Source organism: Pseudophryne corroboree, chromosome 1 (assembly GCF_028390025.1).
Source record: "Pseudophryne corroboree isolate aPseCor3 chromosome 1, aPseCor3.hap2, whole genome shotgun sequence".
Lineage (NCBI taxonomy): Eukaryota > Metazoa > Chordata > Amphibia > Anura > Myobatrachidae > Pseudophryne > Pseudophryne corroboree.
Window position 1 is genome coordinate 1237350343 of NC_086444.1, and position 14518 is coordinate 1237364860.

Genomic DNA, 14518 nt, shown 5'->3' on the forward strand with positions numbered 1-14518 from the left:
TATAGTCCTGAGCCTTCCCTGCTCCACTTGTCCACATGTCCGTGGTTAAGTGGACATTGGGTACAACTGCATTTTTTAGGACACTGGTGAGTCTTTTTCTGAGGTCTGTGTACATTTTCGGTATCGCATGCCTAGAGAAATGGAACCTAGATGGTATTTGGTACCGGGGACACAGTACCTCCAACAAGTCTCTAGTTGCCTCTGCAGTAATGATGGATACCGGAACCACGTTTCTCACCGCCCAGGATGCCAAGGCCTCAGTTATCCGCTTTGCAGCAGGATGACTGCTGTGATATTTCATCTTCCTCGCAAAGGACTGTTGGACAGTCAATTGCTTGGTGGAAGTAGTAAAAGTGGTCTTACGAGTACGACTTCCCCTCTGGGATGACCATCGACTCCCAGCAGCAACAACAGCAGCACCAGCAGCAGTAGGCGTTACACGCAAGGATGCATCGGAGGAATCCCAGGCAGGAGAGGACTCGTCAGAATTGCCAGTGACATGGCCTGCAGGACTATTGGCATTCCTGGGGAAGGAGGAAATTGATACTGAGGGAGTTGGTGGGGTGGTTTGCGTGAGCTTGGTTACAAGAGGAAGGGATTTACTGGTCAGTGGACTGCTTCCGCTGTCGCCCAAAGTTTTTGAACTTGTCACTGACTTATGATGAATGCGCTGCAGGTGACGTATAAGGGAGGATGTTCCGAGGTGGTTAACGTCCTTACCCCTACTTATTACAGCTTGACGAAGGCAACACACGGCTTGACAAATGTTGTCCGCATTTCTGTTGAAATACTTCCACACCGAAGAGCTGATTTTTTTGGTATTTTCACCAGGCATGTCAATGGCCCTATTCCTCCCACGGACAACAGGTGTCTCCCCGGGTGCCTGACTTAAACAAACCACCTCACCATCAGAATCCTCCTGGTCAATTTCCTCCCCAGCGCCAGCAACACCCATATCCTCCTCATCCTGGTGTACTTCAACACTGACATCTTCAATCTGACTATCAGGAACTGGACTGCGGGTGCTCCTTCCAGCACTTGCAGGGGGCGTGCAAATGGTGGAAGGCGCATGCTCTTCACGTCCAGTGTTGGGTAGGTCAGGCATCGCAAACGACACAATTGGACTCTCATTGTGGATTTGTGATTTCGAAGAACGCACAGTTCTTTGCTGTGCTTTTGCCAGCTTGAGTCTTTTCATTTTTCTAGCGAGAGGCTGAGTGCTTCCATCCTCATGTGAAGCTGAACCACTAGCCATGAACATAGGCCAGGGCCTCAGCCGTTCCTTGCCACTCCGTGTGGTAAATGGCATATTGGCAAGTTTACGCTTCTCCTCCGACAATTTTATTTTAGATTTTTGAGTCCTTTTTTTACTGATATTTGGTGTTTTGGATTTTACATGCACTGTACTATGACATTGGGCATCAGCCTTGGCAGACGACGTTGCTGGCATTTCATCGTCTCGGCCATGACTAGTGGCAGCAGCTTCAGCACGAGGTGTAAGTCGATCTTGATCTTTCCCTATTTTTGGAACCTCAACATTTTTGTTCTCCATATTTTAATAGGCACAACTAAAAGGCACCTCAGGTAAACAATGGAGATGGATGGATACTAGTATACTTATGGATTGACGAGCGACTGCCGACACAGAGGTAGCTACAGCCGTGGACTACCGTACTGCGTCTGCTGCTAATATAGACTGGATGATAATGATATAAAAAATATATATATATATCACTACTGCAGCCGGACAGGTATATATTATATAATGACGGACCTGCTGGACACTGTCAGCTCAGCACTGCAGACTCCTAAAGTAAGCTACTAGTAGTATCAAGAAGATAGAAAAAAAAAAAACACCACAGGTAGGTGGTATACAATTATGGATGGACTAGCGACTGCCGACACAGAGGTAGCTACAGCCGTGGACTACCGTACTGCGTCTGCTGCTAATATAGACTGGATGATAATGATATAAAAAATATATATATATATCACTACTGCAGCCGGACAGGTATATATTATATAATGACGGACCTGCTGGACACTGTCAGCTCAGCACTGCAGACTCCTAAAGTAAGCTACTAGTAGTATCAAGAAGATAGAAAAAAAAAAAAAACACCACAGGTGTTGGTAGGTGGTATACAATTATGGATGGACTAGCGACTGCCGACACAGAGGGAGCTACAGCCGTGGACTACCGTACTGCGTCTGCTGCTAATATAGACTGGATGATAATGAGATTTAATATATTTATATATATCACTACTGCAGCCGGACAGGTATATATTATATAATGACGGACCTGCTGGACACTGTCAGCTCAGCACTGCAGACTCCTAAAGCAAGCTACTAGTATCAAGAAGATAGAAAAAAAAAAAACACCACGGGTAGGTGGTATACAATTATGGATGGACGATCGACTGCCGACACAGAGGTAGCTACAGCCGTGGACTACCGTACTGCGTCTGCTGCTAATATAGCCTGGATGATAATGATATAAAATATATATATATATATCACTACTGCAGCCGGACAGGTATATATTATATAATGACGGACCTGCTGGACACTGTCAGCTCTGCACTGCAGACTCCTAAAGTAAGCTACTAGTATCAAGAAGATAGAAAAAAAAAAAACACAACGGGTAGGTGGTATACAATTATGGATGGACGAGCGACTGCCGACACAGAGGTAGCTACAGCCGTGGACTACCGTACTGCGTCTGCTGCAGTGCTAATATAGACTGGATGATAATGATATAAAAAATATATATATATATCACTACTGCAGCCGGACAGTTATATATTATATAATGACGGACCTGCTGGACACTGTCAGCAGAATGCGTTTATAGAATAAAAACACCACACGATGAGTGTTTAACTTTTTCAGGCAGACAATCACAATATACTGGTGGTCAGTGGTCACTGGTCAGTCACACTGGCACTGGCAGTGGCACTCTGGCAGCAAAAGTGTGCACTGTTAAAATATGTACTCCTGCTATAACTGCTCCCCAGTCTCCCCCACAATTAAGCTGTGTGAGCAGTGAGCACTCAGCACAGTCAGATATACAGTATTACATAGATGATGCAGCACACTGAGGGCACACTGAGGCTGAGCACAGATATGGTATGTGACTGTGTCACACTGTGTATCGTTTTTTTTCAGGCAGAGAACGGATTAATTAAACTGGTGGTCACTGGTCACACTATCAGCAAGTAGTACTCCGTCCTAATATGCTCCCCAAAATTAGTAAATCAAGTGTCTCTACTCTCTACTACTCTCTAGTCTACTCTAAACGGAGAGGACGCCAGCCACGTCCTCTCCCTATCAATCTCAATGCACGTGTGAAAATGGCGGCGACGCACGGCTCTTTATATAGAATCCGAGTCTCGCGATAGAATACGAGCCTCGCGAGAATCCGACAGCGGGATGATGACATTCGGGCGCGCTCGGGTTAGCCGAGCAAGGCGGGAAGATCCGAGTCTGCCTCGGACCCGTGTAAAAAGCGTGAAGTTCGGGGGGGTTTGGTTTCCGAGAAACCGAACCCGCTCATCACTAGTTGTGCCTGTAAGATTTAAAGTAAGATTGTCCTTTACAGTGGTCCTACAGTTCCCAGGAAGCCTGCCCTACATATAATACTGTACATACATACACTACTGCTACAGAAAGTGAAGGAACTCATGGAGATTCCTAAACTTTTATCCCTTTCACCCAATCAGCCAATGCTACCATGGAAACATGCAACTGATTGGCTGTGAGTGGTCTATTTCTTAGCTGATCAATGTCCAGCTCACAGTTTGACTAATTCTGGGTACAGTAGCAATTGGATTGTGTGGTATAATTGGTGCTCAAGATAATGGATGGCTGCTGCCCCTGGGTTCACAAAGGACTCATCCCTACATCCTAGATCAGGGTAAAGACGTGGATGTAATCTTTTTAGACTTTGCAAAGCGTTCGATACTGTACCACACATGAGACTTATATACAAGCTACAAGAATCAGGGCTAGGAAACACAATATGCACTTGGGTCAAAAACTGGTTAGATAATAGGAAGCAGCGCGTTGTGGTTAATGGATCTTTTTCAACTTGGACTGAAGTGCTAAGTGGTGTGCCACAAGGCTCAGTATTAGGACCGCTATTGTTCAATATTTTCATTAACGACCTAACAGAAGGTCTAGAGAGCATGGTGTCAATTTTTGCAGATGATACCAAATTGTGTAAGGCTATAAATACAGAGGAGGATGCCGAGTCTCTTCAGAACGACTTAGTTAAATTAGAAGCATGGGCAGCCAAATGGAGAATGCGCTTCAACACAGACAAGTGTAAGGTAATGCACTGTGGTAACAAGAACAAAAATTACACCTACCTACTAAATGGGGTAAAATTAGGGGATTCTGTACTGGAAAAGGACTTAGGTGTCCTCATAGATAGCAAGCTAAGCAGTAGTACCCAAAGTAGGACTGCAGCAAAGAAGGCTAATAAGATATTAGCATGCATAAAACGGGGTATTGATGCTAGGGACGAGAGTATTATACTCCCGTTATATAAATCACTAGTGAGGCCACACCTCGAATACTGTGTACAGTTCTGGGCACCGTACTACAAAAAGGATATCCTGGAGCTGGAAAAGGTACAGAGGAGGGCGACCAAACTAATTAAGGGCATGGAGACGATGGAATACAAGGAAAGGCTTGAAAGACTAGGCATGTTTACATTGGAAAAGCGGAGACTAAGAGGGGATATGATCAACATCTACAAATATATAAGGGGACAATACACAGAGCTTGCGCGGGACCTGTTTTTGGTTAGATCAACACAGAGGACTCGTGGACACTCGCTCAGGTTAGATGAGAGGAGATTCCGCACAATACGGCGTAAAGGCTTTTTCACGGTAAGGACAATACGTGTTTGGAATTCCCTGCCCGAGGGAGTTGTAATGGCGGAATCTGTCAACACCTTTAAAAATGGGTTAGATAAATTCCTATTGGATAAGGATATCCAGGGGTATGGTGCATAGTCATGCATTATAGTTACTATTAATAGGGATAAAATGCAATGGCTGACAGCAGCATCAGTCAGAAATTTTAGTCAAATCATCATGCATAGGAGACCACAAATAGGTTGAACTCGATGGACAATTGTCTTTTTTCAACCTCAGATACTATGTTACTATGTTACATGGGTCCCAGAAGTATAATTGTAATAAAAAATGGTTTGATGTGAACCTGGGGGCGCTGATGTGATTCTAAATAAGGAAAGATGGATATGGTGTCTCATACACCATTTAATTTCTTTTTTTTTCATATAATCTGTCGAACTGAGTTTTTTGAGCATCTCAAGAAATACACAGCAAGAATACTACATTGTAAAAAGGAATACCAAGAGATAAGTATTTCCATCTGTCCTTATTTAGAATCACGTCAGCGCGCCCAGGTTCACATCAAAACATTTTTTTTTACGATAATTCTGGGTACACACTAGGCCAATGGATCAGCTAACTGGTTGATTCACTGACCTATTTGATGGTCAGTCAGGGCATAGAAAAATAGAAATATAGAATTTGACGACAGATAAGAACCACTTGGCCCATCTAGTCTGCCCCTTTTTTTTATCCTTTAGGTAATCTCAACCCTTTTTGAACCTTAATTCTTTGTAAGGATATTCATATGCCTATCCCAAGCATGTTTAAATTGCTCTACAGTCTTATCCTCTACCACCTCTGATGGGAGGCTATTCCACTTATCCACTACCCTTTCTGTGAAATAATTTTTCCTTAAATTTCCCCTGAACCTGCCTCCCTCCAGTTTTAGTGTATGTCCTCGAGTTCCAATACTTCTCTTCCTTTGAAGAATGTTTCCCTCCTGAACTTTGTTAAAACCTTTGATATATTTGAAAGTTTCTATCATGTCTCCCCTTTCCCTTCTCTCCTCCATACTATACATGCTAAGATCTTTTAGCCTTTCCGGGTAAGTTTTGTGATGTAGGCCATGCACCATTTTAGTTGCCCTTCTTTGTATACTCTCTAATGTATTTATATCCTTCTGGAGATATGGTCTCCAGAACTGGACACAGTATTCCAGATGAGGCCGCACCAATGACCTATACAGTGGCATTATTACTTCTCTTTTCCTGCTACTGATTCCTCTCCATATGCAACCAAGCATCTGACTAGCCTTTCTCATTGCTTTGTTGCATCGCTTTCCTGCCTTTAAGTCACTTGAAATAGTGACTCCTAAATCCCTTTCCTCCTCAGTAGTTTCCATTATAGTACTCTTGATACTATATTTAGCCTTTGGGTTTTTGAGACCCAAGTGCAAGATTTTGCATTTTTTTGCATTAAACTGTAGTTGCCATGTTCTTGACCATTTTTCAAGCCTAGCTCGGTCATCATTTGTTTTACCCCTCCCGGTGTGTCACCTGTACACAAAGCACAATGCATCAATATATCTACAGATATACAGTACATACCATTGGCTACACTGCATGGCTGATGCAATTTGTAGCAGATGTACATTTTTTAATCCCTGAAGCTTGAAATGTTATGTGGACATCTTTGCAACCAGCAACAATAGGGCAACATCGAACAAGGTCCAAAAGGTCCTTGCTGCCCTTGCAAGTACAGCACACACCACTCAGCACCAGCTGTTTAATTAGACACCTCCTTGTCCATGGTCCTCCTCACCTTTCATTGCTCCCTGCCTCCTTCTTTTGATGGGCCCTCTCAGGCTCCGCTATTCCTGGGAATGTCACAAAGAGAAATTTTGCAGGCTGTCAGGAATTGTACAGTAGGTAAAATGCATGCATGCTTCATAGTGTAAATAGTGTAAATCATAGAGCTATACTAAAACTCCTATAAGCTCCCACAGCACTATGTTTACACACATGCAATCTGTAATAGCATGCTTTATAACAAGCCTGGTTGTCATGGTGTTATTGGTGAAAAGCTATAACCACACATTACATAAAACAAGTGGGGAAAAATATTTCTTCAGGGCCCCTCTGGGCTAAGGAGACCTGAAGCTTAAGCTTTATGAGTTTCAAAGCAGATCCACCACCGCAAGAGACAGACCACTAAGAGCCATTTACCAACCTGTTCCCTTGGTGGCTAATCCCCGGTGTCAGAATTAGGATGGGTAGTGATTGGAGCATTTGTATCAGTAATAATCTGTGTTCATTATTATGTTATATTTCACCTATCTAATACATATATTTTGTAAATAGGTAAATATGTATTATGGTGAGAGGGGTAGACTCACATCTGATTTGTTCACATTCTGTTGAATTCAGCTCCCTCCAAAGGAGAAGAAAGCCTTGCACATTCTGCAGCTGCAGTAGAGATTTGGGACCCTGTGTTTTGTGGATTGCCCAGATCCAGCAGGAACTCAATTTAGAACAAGAAGAGTTTAAAATTCCTAAACACCCACTGTGCTTTGCACTGATGCATGTTAGAGGCCAGTGAGTAGGGTATAGTTTTTAGTGCCAGGGACTGTGGATGTTGGCTAAGACAGGAGTGCATGGCAAGGGTGGCTGCAAAGCATTACAGCGGACTGACTGCTGAGCACATGGAGTGCTAAGATTTTTTTAATGTTTCTAATTATGTACCAGTATGATCAGGCCCAAGCCTGAGTATGCTGCATCGTGTCTGATGCCAGAATAGACACTGGGGTAAATTTACAAAAAAAATGTGTTTCTGCTGATTTATGTCAAGATATAATTTGACTCACATTGGCAGTGTGAAATTGCAACTTTTTGAAAAAAAAAAACAAACAAACAGTAATTTACTAAACTACTGTGTTTGTGAGATTTAAGTTTTCCAATGTTAATGTCATTAGTACTGCAGGGCAGTGTTCTATGGGAGAGTTTAATAAAACACTGCTGAGCATTACACAATGAAGCCCAGCCTAATCTGTGAGAGTAAAAAAAAAAAATTGCATGGGATTCCCCTTGATAAATGTAACCTAATCCAAGCTCTTTGAGACAGTCCTGGTTGTTAAGATACTGGGAGCAAAATGTGAAGGAGTTCCCAGTATTTTGAAAACCAGCATTGCGCAATTTCGATTTTGTGAAGCACTTTATGAATCTTCAAAATCAATTGAAAGTGATTCGTTTTGATTTTACTTTTTTTTTTAATTTTCCTTAATTACTAAAACTCAATTTTACATTCAATTGTCAAATCAAATTTGATGTGGATTTATGTTTGGAATGGATTTAGAATAGAATTTATGAAATGCCTTGCTAAATCAAACCTCAAATCCCCACTGAAACCCCAAGCAAAATTGAATGTAAAATTGAACAGAACATCCTCATTGCTTCCTATTGGTCCAAATGCATCACATGCACTCATGACACTCTTTTATACATAAAAACACAGCTGATGTTTTTCATATTGTGGGGGGGTTATTTTATATTTGATAAAATATCAGATGATATGGGGCCTAATTCAGACCTGATCGCTGTAAACTAGGATGCGATCAGACAGCTGCTGCCCAGGGGGAGAGAAAATACATCCCTGTACAAGAATGTGAATGCATGTGAATGCTAAGTGAAAACTACAGTACGCCAGTCAGCGGACAGCTGCAAATCCATTCGCATTACACTCACCATCAAATGTTTTTTCCCTTCAGTGCAGTGTGTGTGCAGTCTGTGCGTAGCTAAATTCTTACTCCTCCAGTGTGAAAGAATCAGGCCGTAGCTGATGTCACATACCCTTCCTAAAAAAGCTTGGGCACGCCTGCGTTTTTCCGGACTCACCCAGTAAACGGCTAGATACCATCCACAAATGGCTGCTTCCTGTAAATCTCCTTGTGGACTCCGTGGTATTCAAATTTTCACCCGGTTTCTTCACTGCTATCCATCACTCATACACATTGCAGAGCATACGCATGTGCAGTAGTTCGAAGATCACATGTCGTGCAATAACGCACAACAGCAATCAGGTCTGAATCGAGCACATAGCTAGGACTAAGCTTACTCTAAATCTGTCTTTCTGCCTCCCTTCAACTTTTATGTGTTCACATTGTCAATTGTTGGTTAAAAAAGTCTGCCTGTGCCCTGTTTTTACATAATTTGTTTTTTTGCATGATTACGCAATTTATGGCAGCAGAGCACAATGTTGAACATTTTTCCAAATTTATATAAAAATTTACCTTTCAAATAAATTCTATTAGGAAAAAAATACAAAGATTCATTTTTACCTGGATTGGGTGTTTATATGTGTCTCTATCAGTTGCTTTATTAGCACATACTGGTATCTTACACAACAACCATCCCTCTGGCATTCGTCGCACAAGAATTTTTGCAGACAGGGATGAATTGCTGAGAATGTAAGCATCATGGGCTTAGTCAGGATAGCCGGTTACTTCACTCATGTTTATAAATGTCATGATATTTATCAGCCAAATTGACCAATATTGTGCTCAGGTGTTATCTATTGCATAAAAACATAATATGTTTGAAGTCTATAAGTAGAAATATGTAACTAAGCTGCTGATGGTGCTCTGTTTGTTCTTTTAGGGTTATCTCAGTCAGGTGGTGAGTTGTATTGTGTAGGTGGGTGCACAACATACCATAACCATGGCCATCCAATTTTGCTACTTCCACAATGACCTATACATTTCTCGGTACTTAAAAAGTCATCACTAACAATTTCCTATCATTAGAATGGGTTTAGAAGCCAAAATGTAATGTCTGAGATCATTCTAAACACTTGGGGATTTGAAGTTCGATTTGGATTTCGATTTAGAGTTTCATTTCAAATCGTACTTTAGCAAATTAGTGGATTTCATGTTGGTCTATGAGAAAACATCAATGTTTTTCAGAAATTTGATTTCTATTGGAATATGAGTTGAATCTACATTTAGAAAAGATTTGACATTCAATTTGGTCTTTAGAAAATCTGTTCAACCCAAATCAAATGGAAAATAAATTGAAACATAATGCCAAATCATTTGAATCACCAAAATTGAACATTAAATTTTGCCACTGGTTTCAAAAATATGGGTAAAAAAGACAGAAATTTTTAAAACCAGCACCAGGCTCCACTAGTCCACAGCTAGGGATACATTTATACAGGTCCTTGCAGCCTTAGCATTACCCTCCTAACTACTAAGTCATGGAGGGGTTTCCATGGGAAAGAGGGGATCCCCCAATAAGGGGGCCCCCCTCCAGGTACCAAAGGGCCATGGCTGAAGCCCAAGGCTGTCCCCAGCAACTACGGTTGGTGGGAGCCGGGCTGAGAGCCATTAAGTGTCAAATTAAGAATAAATATTGCCTTTTGCTGTGGAACTATAGGTCCCAGCAAGCCTCACACATGCTAGTACTTGAAGAACCACAAAAACCAGCAAGCGGGTAATGTTTTATTAAATTTGTACTATCATGGTGTCCATGTCCTGTGTTCATTGTAAAACATCTGATGCTGTGGAAATACAGGTACCATTGGGCCATTTAATGACCCACTTTCTGTTACTTGATGTTCAGGGATGCTTTATGGGACCTGTAGTTACAAAGCAAAAGACAATGTTAATTCTGAATTTTACATTTAATGGCTATCAGCCCGGTACCCACTGCCCACAGGTGCTGGGGACAGCTTTGGCTTTCAGCTGTGACCCTTGCATGCCTGGAGGTGGGGGGACCCCTTTTTGAGGTGGTCTCCTCTCCCCCAGGGACCCCTGGCCAGGGCTGACTAGTTGGAGGTGGTAATGCCATGGCTACAGGGACCTATATAGGTGTGTTACCCGGTTGTGGCATTATTTTTTTGACTAGTAGAGCCCAGTGCTTGTTTCAGAGGTACCGTGAAACCCTACATCATTTTCCCCTCATATTTTTGAAACAAGATTGGTTCAGAACCCGGTTTTGGGTCTTAAATATTGGGGACAACTACACAATTTTTCCCCGGTATTTTAACAACCAGGACCAGCTCAAAGACCTCGGGGCTGGTTTTATTCAAAGGTGTATTTTTATATACAGTATTTTAACTATTTAACTATTTTTTACACAGAGAAGCATACATGGATAGCAGTGATCCATGCATGATTCTCCAAACACACAGCCAAAAGCAGTTCTATTTGAAAGTTCTATTTCTATGCAAATTATATAGTTTTGTGTTAGTGTCTGGCTATGAGAATAGAAATCCTTAGTAAATTTCCATGTTGTGTGAGGTGCATGTGAAAATCCAACTGTTTGTGGCCAATGGTCTATTGATTCATATTTTTGTGGATGGCTGTATCTCAATACAAATTGGTAGAAATATGCCGTGAATGGTATTTTATAAAATTAAAGAGTTGCATTTTGTATGAAAAAGCAATATCGAATGAAATCGGGAACTTAATAAATTTACCCCACTGTGATTTACCGGATAATTGCCTACGGATTCCTAATTTCCAATAACCATTTTACAGTGTACATGATACAAGTGTTGCTAGAATACATCAGACCTTCTCTACATCTATACTTGGATTTTATTTGTAGTCTCAATAACCCTCAGTGACTCCTCTCTTTAGAGAAACTGGAGTTAATAACTATGACCAGAGGGAGTGTTTAGTTCCGCACAAGGGTTATATTGTAGACAAGGCTCCTCTTGGAGTGTGTGTCTTATACAGACAAATGGTGAAGTGTATACAGCATATTTCTTGGTCAGTGGTGCTCCCTGAGTCAGTAAGTCATGGATTACATACACAGAAGGTGAAGAAATACTTTTTGATAGGGCATTCTTATGAAAAGAAATAAAACATAACTTTTAATGGTCAATGTAATAAAAATATTTGAGACAAAAAGCTTTTAGGGTTGTTTGAAAACAGTTTATATATCACACATAGGCTGGGATCTAATGGTATCCAATGATAATGCCCTGAAAAGTATTGCGCCGCATCGGACATTAAAAATGTGCATCTATTTAGTGGAACTCAGGCAATGTAATGGCATGCATAATTTTCCCGTCTTCAGTGTCTCATATCTGAGGTGTCACAGAATTTAGACTAGAAAAAGTAAAAAATTTACAGATCAACCAAAATGTGTCTTTTAGTACAGTAGGACCACAGTGTCAGAGAAAGTTACCCAAGTCCCATGATTAAATCAGTATACACACCCTAAATAATCCCCAGTTCTCCGGGAAGCAAAAGCAGTTTATAATGATTTAAATGATATGTGGCATGGCTGTATTCAGTGTGTAATTGCAACTGTATCTAATTATGTTACAGTGTATGGCTGGAATACATTGTAGCATGACATTTTTTATGCAAATACGGTTGCTATAACACATAGAATATAGCCATGCCGCTTATTATTTAAATCAGCATTAGCTGCTTGTGTGACTTAGAACATTCATTTGCATCTATGACGCATTTGTGTGTTTAAAAAAAAAACTATTACAGTACGTGGAGTATTTGGAAATTATACACAGAATATAGGCATGTCACATATCATTGGATTCAGTTGGAAATGTTTGTGCAATTTAGTACAGTACATTTATATGACATTAATACACATTTCCTGAGGTGAAAACAATGTAAAAATGACGTGTACAGTACAGCATTTTTACCGATTTAAAGTTTTTTTTTGTTTTTTTTAAGTGTCCATGTATATTGAAAAGTTTTTATTTATTACAAATGTGCTTGAAAAGTGTATTTTTAACTGATTTCTAACATTTTCATAACAAACTTGGCCAAAAAACCCACCTCTAAATTCTTTAATAGTTTTTGGGCTGTTTTGTGTCTGACTTGCAATATCGGACTTCATTACATCTGCCGAGTTGTATACTTAACACGGGCAGAATATATGGATCTGTTTTTTTTTTTATCAGCCTCTCTACTTTAAAACCAAAAGCATCTGAAAAAACTGCTTTGTGGGCGCTTTTACATTAGTCAACTTTACAAAGCCCAATGTTTTTTTTTAAATGACTTGAATAAGCCAAGGTGAAAATATCAAAAGATATAATCAATGGTGTAACAGGTCTTGAATTTTTAATCCAAAATTATGATTGCAGACTGTTTAATACTATATGGGTACCTATTGAGGTATGTAATAAGCATACTATAACACAATGGTGGGTATTCACATTTTTTAAAAGTCAGTTGGGCGTTTGTGTTTTCCTATCTATCCTAGGAAAAAACAGACACCCAACTGACATTTTAAACAATTGAATTCCCCCAATATGTGATAAGTGTACTATACCACAGTGGGAAAGAGTGGGGTATTCTTGTACATATCCACTTGGAAAGCACCAGGTTTTAGGATCGCTGGTGTAACACCTGAAGCTGATGCTTTGTTGTCTTGATAGTTTTTAGTCAATGTCTGCTCAGGAAATAACAGAGGTGTCACAATTATGCATTTTATGTAAAAGGGTTCTTATCAGGATACTTTGAGTGTAAAGATTTTTCTGCTATGTACTAGACTTTGGTTCAATACAAATAAAATTCCATACACAAATAGGTATGTTACACAGTAATAGGATTTATATTGCAAATATAGAAAGACAGTGGATTCAGGTTTGTAGTATAACAATGTTGTTCTCAAAATACACAAGAATCTACAGTTATGTGGGTCAAAAACATAATAAGTATGATCAGAAATCTGATTAAATCACAAGAATGTGGTAATTAGCATCATTTGCATACCCAATGGGGTAATTCAGACCTGATTGCTGGGCTACTAACTTTTCTGTCCTGCGATCAGATAGGTGTCGCTCAAGGGGGAGTGCAAATTTGTCATGTAAGTGTGCGATCGCATGTGTATGCAGAGCTGCAAAAATCCAGTGTGTGCAGAATTACTCCTACAGTGAATTGAGAACAGGCTGATTGAGGCCGGAGCTGACGTCACACACCCAACCTGAAAACGCTTGGGACCATTTTCATTGTTCTGGACACTCCCCATAAATGGCCAGTTATCACCCACAATGGCCTCTTCCTGTCAATCACCTTGCAAACGCCTGTGCAATCAGAATTTTCACACCATACTGTCGCTGACAGGCGATGCCTTTTGTTGCTGGCCAACACTCATGTGCAATGCATATAATTGATCAAAATTGCAGCGGCATCCAGATCTTGGGGGTTATTCAGGTCACATCGTTTATCAATGAGGCTGCAACAAGGAAGGCTTTGGCTGCAATGTGCATGCACAGGCCCATCCTGTGAGCGCACTAGCAGCCAATGTAATATGATCGCATTGGATGCAAATGACTCTGCATGATTGATAGGCAGAGACATTCCTGGGGTGGGTGGGGGGTGGCAACAGAGCATTTACAGGGTGGCATCAGGGAAAAGCCGACAAGTCGGCAGCATTTTCAGGACTGCTGTGTGTCATCACACATGGCTGCTCTGATTTAAAAAATAGCGGATGGACTTCTATGGATGCAGCTCGGCTGTGTCGGCAGGAAGCAACCACAGCTTCTGTGACTGCACTGTAATTGCGCCACGATCCCAATTACAGCGTGATCACAGTGGGCGGGCGGTGGGTAACATACTGGGGGGCCTTGCCCTGTGATTGCAAGGATTGCAGGTTATGTTATAAAGCAGACTCTGC